We start from the raw sequence: 9,153 nt of genomic DNA on the forward strand, positions 1-9,153 counted from the left end.
GTAATAGACTAACAGAGAGTTCGTCAGGAAAACTCGGTGGGACTGATTCGCTCATCTCGGTTGGACCGAAACGTTACGAAAAGGAAACAGAGTGTTTGCATTGCAATCTCGGTGGGACCGATCGCTCATCTCGGTTTGACCGAAACGTTACGAAGGGAAACAGAGACATTACAATCCCATCTCGGTGAGACCGAGATCCCTATCGGTGAGACTGAAAAGACTAGGGTTTCTGGCAGTGGCTATGTCAACTGAACTCGGTGGCTCCGGATATGAAATTTCGGTGGGGCCGAGTTAGACTTTTTAGTTTGGGACATATGTGGATGTGAGAAAGTAGTGGAGGGTTTTGGAGCATATCACTAAGAATTTTGAGCAAGAACCTCATTAAGCAACACCTCATCCCTTCTTAATAGTATTGGCTTTTCCTATAGACTCAATGTGATCTTGGATCACTAAAATAGAAAATGTAGTCTTGTGCTTTGAGCTTGAGCCAATCTTTTGTCCTTAGCATTTTGAAGGGTCCACTTTCTAATCCATGCCATGCCAATCATTGAGCTTTCCTGAAATATTCATCTTGGAATGGCATTAGCTCAATGAGCTATATTTTGTTAGAATTACCAAAACCACCCAGGGATAGTTGCACTTTCAATCTCCCCCTTTTTGGTAATTGATGACAACATATAGATCAAAGCTTCGGCAAATGATAAATAAGATTGAAAAACATCGTCGCTTTGAGAAGTATGTGATAAGCAAGGGCTCCCCCTAAATTTGTGCATTATTTAAAATTTGCTTTTGAATGTAAATGCACAATCGATTAGGATCATGGGTTAGTCTTCCATGTCACATACATCTTGGTGGAGCGCTCAAAATGATAGAAGTTAAAAGCATGCACTCATCACCAAGCAAGTGAATGATCATTTAAGGATATAAGAGATAATATGATCCAACAAGCATTAAGGGTAGCATATGATCAAACACGTGATCAAACAAGTATCTCACAAGCACATAAAGTAGTATCTCCCACAAGCACACAATAAAAAGTTTCAACCAAAACAGCAAGAGACAATAAAAAGCAGCACTCTCTCTCTCTCTCTCTCTCGAAGCCTATGATCTATACATTCCCCCCCTTGGCAACAAGTTACCAAAAAGTTCAAAAATGCATGGTGCTAAACGACTCCCAACCTTGATCTTCGGGAGGTGGTGTTGAGAGGACTCCAAGGACGAAGGCTTCAGATGAAGTAGCTGGAGCTGGTGGAGTAGCTGCTGGAGGTGGAACTGGAGCTCTAGCTGCTGGAGGTGGAACTGGAGCTGTAGCTGCTGGTGCTGATGTTGTAGCTCTAGTGTCTGTCACTAGCACTGCAGCAGATCTCTGTCCTCTGGGCACTCTGGCAAAAGCATATGTGGTAGACTTTCCCTTCTTCTCCTCTGCTTCCTCCTGGAGCTGCTCAACTGCAGTTTGGATCTCTGTCACCTTGACATCAAGGTCATAGAATTGATCCTCTCCAGACTCTCCTGGTTCTTGGTCAGGGTGGCCAAGCCCTTCCCAATCTCTGGGTGGATTGGATCAGATATCCAAGCTGGTCTTGCTTGCTCTTCAAGAATACCTGAGATGCCTCCTCTGCTGTTGGCATCTTTGCAGCCTTCTCTACCTTAGCCTTCTCTCTCTTTTCCTGTGCTTGAGCTGAAGATGGTTCATTCTCATTCATCACAACTGTGTTATCTTCAAATTCAGGATAGATGGGCAGGTGCTCCTTATCCAAAATGTACTTGCCTTTGCCCATCTTTGAGTTGATGAGCTCCTCAATTTGTGGGGCATACCCACAGCTTCTCTTTTGGTCAGCAGCAGTCCTCTTGATTGTCTCAACAATCAGGCTCATGACTTTGAACTTCTGTGGGACATCAAATATATGCAACAAGTTGATGGCATGTCCTCTGATCATCTTGTGATCACCTGACTTGGGTAGCAGTGTGTGCCTTAAGATCCAGTTGATTGTTGGCGGACGAGACAACAAGTAGTGAACAGATCCAAACTTATGTGTATGCAAAGCAGCATCTGGGATCTCTTTGTACATGTTGGCCATTGTGTTTTTGGTCTTTCTTCTTCTCTACATAGATATCCAGGTCATCCTCATGTTCCTCAGGAGCATTGATAAGCTTGGCCCATTCCTCAACGGTAGATTGGTACCTAGTACCCTCAGACATCCACACTATACTTCCATCTGGATAGAAGTGGGAAACGGAGTAGAACTGCATGATGAGCTCATCATTCCACTTGGTGAGCTTCTGGGCAACAAAAGTGTCAACTACACATGCCTTGAAGCTATCAAGCACTCCAGGGAAGTGATCCTCATTCTCCTTCATGAACTCCCAGTCAACCCATCTCATGTCACACACAATGGGCTTCTTGTCAATCAAAACTGTCTCATAGAAGTCCTGTTGTTCCTTAGTGTGAAACCTATAGTCCACAGCAGTCCTTCTCCTGATAGCGTATGGATCAGACTGTCTCCATAGTCACAATCCTGCATCCTTCCTGGTTTTCATGTTTTCTGCAACTGGGTGTGCATCAGTGTGGTCAGGGATCTTGGGTTTCAGCTTCCTCAAAGGTTTCCATATCGGTGCAACAAGACCAAGACCAACAGGGCGGCAGGACAGAGGTCACTGCGAAGCCCACGGTGGCGTCACCACCAGAGCCTTTGGCAGGCGAAGACTACCTTTCGTCAGGATAACTTGTACTAGTTGTCTCCCTTCAAAATTGGCCGTTGTGGGATCCCTTCCCACCTAACATTTGGGAAGAGGACCAGGGCCACTATAAATAGGACTAGCCACCACCGTAGGTGGCAACTGATTTGGGAATTGATCTGGGAACTGATCGGGGGACAGATCATTCAGATCTAGCTCACACACACAAGCTCCTCGAGCTCAAGAACACCTCTCCTCAGGAGGCTGTTCATCCCCTGTACTTGTTCATCCCCAGCCTACAAGGCAATCCACCACACCACACTGGAGCAGGGTATTACACCACAACAGTGGCCCGAACCAGTATAAACCCTCGTGTCCCTTGTTCTTTGGGTTCGGCAAGCTAGGCCTTGAGATCGTTGTGCGAGCGAGCGAGGGAGAGAGAGATCTTCATGCGCACCCTAGTGTCCAAACCTCAAGGGTTTGCCGGAACCCACAATCCGACATTTGGCGCGCCAGGTAGGGGTGCGCTGAGGGAGTCCTGGACTAAGGGGTCCTCGGGCGTCCGGCCTGTTATCCATGGGCCAGACTGATGGGCTGTGAAGACATGAAGACCGAAGACTGTACCCGTGTCCGGATTGGACTCTACTTGGCGTGGAAGGCAAGCTTGGAAACCGACTATGTAGATTCCTTCTTATGTAACCGACTCTATGTAAACCCTAGATCCCCCCGGTGTCTATATAAACCAGAGGGGTTAGTCCGGAAAGGATATATGCATTACCATAGTCATACAGGCTAGGCTTCTAGGGTTTAGCCACTACGATCTCGTGGTAGATCAACTCTTGTAATACTCATATTCATCAAGATCAATCAAGCAGGAAGTAGGGTATTACCTCCATAGAGAGAGCCTGAACCTGGGTAAAACATCGTGTCCCCCGTCTCCTGTTACCATCGATCCTAGACGCACAGTTCGGGACCCCCTACCCGAGATCCGCCGGTTTTGACACCGACATTGGTGCTTTCATTGAGAGTTCCATGGTGCCGTCGACAAAAGGTTCGATGGCCCCTTCAATCATCGATAATGACGCTGTCCAAGGAGGAACCTTCCCCCCCCCCCCCCGGACTGGTACTGCGGGCCAACTCGCTTGGCCATCTGGAGCAAGTCGATAGCTATGCCCCTGGCCATCAGGTCAGATTTGGAAGCTTGAACTACGTCGCGGATATCCATGGAGACTTGATCTTCAATGGATTTGAGACCGCGGCGATCGCTCCCCCTCGCTCCGATGAACACGACTTAAATCTGTCATCGGATCATATCCAGGAGATGGTTCCTTTTGCTGCAACGGCCTTAGAACCAGAGCAGATCGTGCCATCCAAAGCCATAGAGTCCGTGGCGTTGGAGCCGCACACGGACTCAACACCCTGCAATATTTGCGTCAACGAAACTTCGGACTCGTCTCCGGCTATGAGTTCCGGACCGTGTACGCCTGCGAACACCGAGCTAGAACGGTTATCGATCTTCGAATTCAACGCCGCAGATGTTTTCCAGCACTCACCTTTGGGCGATGTGCTGAACTCTTTAAAGAATTTGTTCTTGGAGAAGGACTCGCAGCCGAACTATGTTCGGTTCGAGTTAGAGGCTGATGATGGGGAATTTTGCTTCCCGCCCGCCACCCACTTCATAGCTACCGTCGAGGACTTAACCGACGAGCTCGATTATGGCTCTGAAGACATCGGCGGTATGGACGACGATGTCGACAAGGAGCAAGGCCAAGACCCTCCATTCACTGGACGTTGGACGGCCACCTCTTCGTATGATGTGTACATGGTTGACACACCTAAAAAAGCTAGCGATGACGACAAAGAGGACCCAGTTGCGAATAAACCTTCTGAGACACAGTCCAAGCGTCGGCGCCCTAAACGCCGTTCTAAGCCTCATCGCTCAAAAGATGGCAACACTGACATTGGAGAAAATAGTACTCTGGGCGACGCCGAAAACAATGGAGACCCTGTCGGGGCCGCATCCGAACAGGAGGAACAAGACAACGGGCAAGTTAACCCTGATAAACAGGCCACGCCCAATGACCCGGATGGTGATAGTTATCGTCCACCCTCCGAGGATGATGAGAGCCGTGGCAATGAGGACTTCATCGTGCCCAAGGCACCCCTCGAGAAGGAGCGCTCTAAGTGCCAGCTCATAGCTACTGCAAGAAGCCTAAAGAAAAAGGAGCAGCAGCTCCAAGCAGATCAAGGCCTCATCGATAGATGGACCGATGTCCTGGTAGCCGAAGAATACGGCCTCAAGCGCCTAGCCAAGAGTTACCCAAAACGCAGACTGCTACCTCAGTTCGATGAGGAGGCACCAGATCCCATACCTCCCTCACGCAATGCGGACCGACCACCACGTGGTCGGGATAGTGCGGCGGACCGACCACCCCGCGGTCGGGATAAAACGGCAACTCAGGCCGAACAACAGCCCGCCCCACCGCCTCGCAAAAACAGGGACAGAACAGCTCGGGACCATACATACGACCTTCGGCAGGAATTGGACAGTAGAGCAGGACACACTAGATCAATCTACGGATCGCGAGGATGCCTCCCTACTCGGGATGACAACTACCTATCCGGACGTGACAAACTTAATCACACCCGGGCCGATAACCGCGGACGGACTTCATCGGAGGTGCACCGTGACGCGGCCCACTATAGAGGCGCCGCACACCCTCTCTGCTTCACAGATGAGGTGCTGGATCACGAATTCCCCGAGGGGTTCAAGCCTGTCAATATTGAATCATACGACGGAACAACCGATCCCGCAGTGTGGATCGAAGATTTTATTCTCCACATCCACATGGCCCGAGGAGATGACCTCCACGCTATCAAATACCTCCCATTAAAGCTCAAAGGACCAGCTCGACACTGGCTAAATAGTCTGCCTGAGAATTCCATCGGCAGCTGGGAGGACTTGGAAGAGGCTTTCCTTGATAACTTCCAAGGAACTTATGTCCGGCCACCAGATGCCGATGACTTAAGCCACATAGTTCAACAACCCGGAGAATCAGCCAGAAAATTCTGGACTAGGTTCCTAACCAAAAAGAACCAGATCGTTGCTGTCCGGATGCCGAGGCCCTACCGGCCTTCAAACACAGCATCGGTGATGAATGGCTAGCGCGCCACCTCGGCCAAGAAAAGCCGAAGTCTATGGCAGCCCTTACGGCACTCATGACCCGCTTTTGCGCGGGTGAAGACAGCTGGCTGGCTCGTAGCAAAAACACAGCCAGCGAGGCAGGCCCCTCTAAGGCCAAGAACAGCATCGGCAAGCTCCGGCGCAATAGACACAAATGCCGAAGCAATGGCGACAACATCAATGACACCATAGTTAACGCCAGATTCAGCGGCTCCAGGTCCGGCCAATGGAAGAAGCTCTACAAAAGAAACAATGAAGGACCTTCCAGCCTGGACCGCATACTCGACCGCCCGTGCCAGATACATGGTACCCCGGATAAACAGGCCAATCATACCAACAGGGATTGTTGGGTTTTCAAACAGGCTGGCAAGTTAAATGCCGAAAACAAAGAAAAGGGATCACAAAGTGAGGACGAGGATGAAGAGCCCCGGCAACCGAACACTGGGGGGCAGAAGAAATTTCCCCCTCAAGTCAAAACGGTGAACATGATATACGCTACACACATCCCCAAAAGGGAGCGCAAGCGAGCACTTAGGGATGTCTACGCGGTAGAGCCAGTCACCCCAAAATTCAATCCGTGGTCGTCGTTCCCTATCACCTTCGATCGTCGAGATCACCCAATTAGTATCCGCCATGGCGGTTCAACCGCACTAGTCCTCGACCCAATCATCGACCGGTTTCATCTAACGCGAGTCCTGATGGACGGTGGTAGCAGCCTCAACCTGCTTTATCAGGACACAGTGCGGAAGATGGGCATTAACCCCTCACGAATCAAACCAACAAAGACTACCTTTAAAGGAGTCATACCAAGCGTAGAGGCCTGCTGTACGGGCTCAATCACCCTGGAGGAGGTCTTCGGTTCTCCGGACAACTTCCGAAGCGAAGAGTTAATCTTCGATATCGTCCCCTTCCGCAGCGGCTACCACGCACTGCTCGGACGAACTGCGTTTGCTAGATTCAACGCAGTGCCACACTATGCTTATCTCAAGCTCAAGATGGCCGGTCCACGTGGCGTCATAACAGTCAATGGAAATACTGAACGCTCCCTTCGAACAGAGGAGCACACCGCCGCCCTAGCAGCAGAGGTACAGAGCGGCCTTCTCAAGCAGCACCATAGTACGGCTGTCGAGCCCCTGGACATCATTAAGAGGTTTCGGACTACACTGCAACAGGTCAGCGCGGCTCGTCAAGAGCTAGATTGGCAATTCGGCCTCCGTCCCAGTCCCGATGAAGTAGTGGCATTCGTACCACGCGTACATAATTACGCACCCAAAATTCCATGGACATCGACGGAGGCACAAGCTAGCCCGGGATCTACAATTTGGCTAGACCGATCCCGGACACACATATAACTTTACTATTTCCTTTTTCCTTTTTCGCAGGTTTCTCTTATGCGGGCCTCTTTCGACGGCCTGATTTATGGTCCTGTCAAAGGACAAATACACTAGATCGACATGGAGCACAGGCGTACATGGGCAACCCTAGAGGCCAATCCAATGATTACTCTATATGTTTTCAGGACCCACGCGCAGCTCGCCTTTAGTTGTGGCATGTCAAATAGCCAGTTGCTTATGGCATTACTTTGTACCGATGCGTTTTAATGCATTAATCCAACTATAATGGAAACAGTTCATGGTCCAAGTTCAAGGGCCCCAGATACCATCTCTGTTCTCCTTCTGTTTTCCTTTCAATTACTTATTTCCTAGCAACCATATACTCTGGTACGTTTCATATTTGCCAGGTGTTGGCATTCTGGGAACGGGGGTCCCCAGACTTGCCTGCCTGCAGCCCACGGCATGGCTAAGCAAGCAGGCCGTACGGCCCATCTTCATCAACAAGGCATCCAGGACCCTCGCGGGGGTCCAAGCCTCGTGAGGCGCACGGCGCAAGACCTCCTCGGGAGTGTCCTAGCCAGGCAGGCTCACGAGGAGTAGAGATATCAAGGCGGGGCAAAACCTCACGGGGCTCTCGTGACGTGAGCCATGACGAACGACACCATGCGGGCGCCAGGCGGGCGCCAGCGCGCGCAGCGTCCTTATTTCCTCTTTGGTGCTAAGGAGGCCACCGCAGGCGAAGAGTACCGAGGCATCAGGCAAAGGTTGCTATATTGGTGCAACGAGACCGAGACCAGGAGGACGGCAAGACGGAGGTCATCGCGGAGTCCAAGACGGCGTCACCACCAGAGCTTTTCGCAGGCGAAGACTGCTTTTGTCAGGATAGCTTGTACTAGCTGCCCCCCTTCAAATTTGCCCGCCATTGTTGGCTCCCTTCCCGCTCGATATTTGGGAAGAGGACCAGGGCCTATATAAGTAGAGCTAGCCACCATAGTAGGGGCATCTCATCTCAGCTTGATCCATCCCGATCGAGAGCCTACCCTAGCCACAAGAACACCTCAACCTCAGGAGGTTGTTCTTCCCTTGTACTGTTCATCATCAGCCCTAGAGGCAATCCACCACCACCACACTAGAGTAGGGTATTACACCACAACGGTGGCACGAACCAGTATAAACCTCGTGTCTTTCTGTGTTGCGAGTTCGTCGAGTTCGTCCACGAGATCTTAGCGAGCTAGGGCGTAGATCGGTAGGAGGGAAAGAATTCGCGCGCACCCAAGTGTTCGAACCTTAAGGGTTTGCCGGAACCCCACATCCGACATTTGGCGCGCTAGGTAGGGGTGCGCCGTAGCTTCCCTTCCATTAGTTTGTGGCACCGTCGCTCCATCATTCCCATGGCGGACGCTCGCCGTGCTCGAGCTGAGCGTCGGGCTGCCCTCACCGCCCGCGTCGCTCAGACGGCTCCCGTCGGCGGGCCACGTCGTCATTCTCCGTCTCCCGCCGCCAACGCTGCCACCGGCCCGGCGGGGAACAAGCAGCAGGCGTCCTCGCTGCACCCTTCGGTGCGGCAGGACGGCCGCACCGCCACTCCATCGCTGACCCTTGCCGGTTCTTCGTCTCACGCGCGACGCCCTCCTCATGGCGAACGAACTCCTGCGCTACCGCCCAGTCGACGACCTATATGAGGAGCGGCTCGACTGTGCCACCGAGATCGTCTGCGCCGCAGGGGGCTCTCCGGCGCTGTCCCTCTCTCTACCTCTCCCTCAACCAGCCATGGGCAACGAGGCTCATGGCGTGCCTCCACCACCTCTTCCTCAAGACGGTGCCTTGGCACCAAGGCGCGCGGCTCCGCGGCGTGATCCACCACGCCCGGTGCCCGTGCGCGAAGAGAGAAGCTGCCAAGAAATCCTGCGGCCGCGAGAAGCTGCACCTGCGCTCCCCGCGCCACCACGTCAAGACCGC

This window comes from Aegilops tauschii, chromosome 1 (assembly GCF_002575655.3).
Source record: "Aegilops tauschii subsp. strangulata cultivar AL8/78 chromosome 1, Aet v6.0, whole genome shotgun sequence".
Lineage (NCBI taxonomy): Eukaryota > Viridiplantae > Streptophyta > Magnoliopsida > Poales > Poaceae > Aegilops > Aegilops tauschii.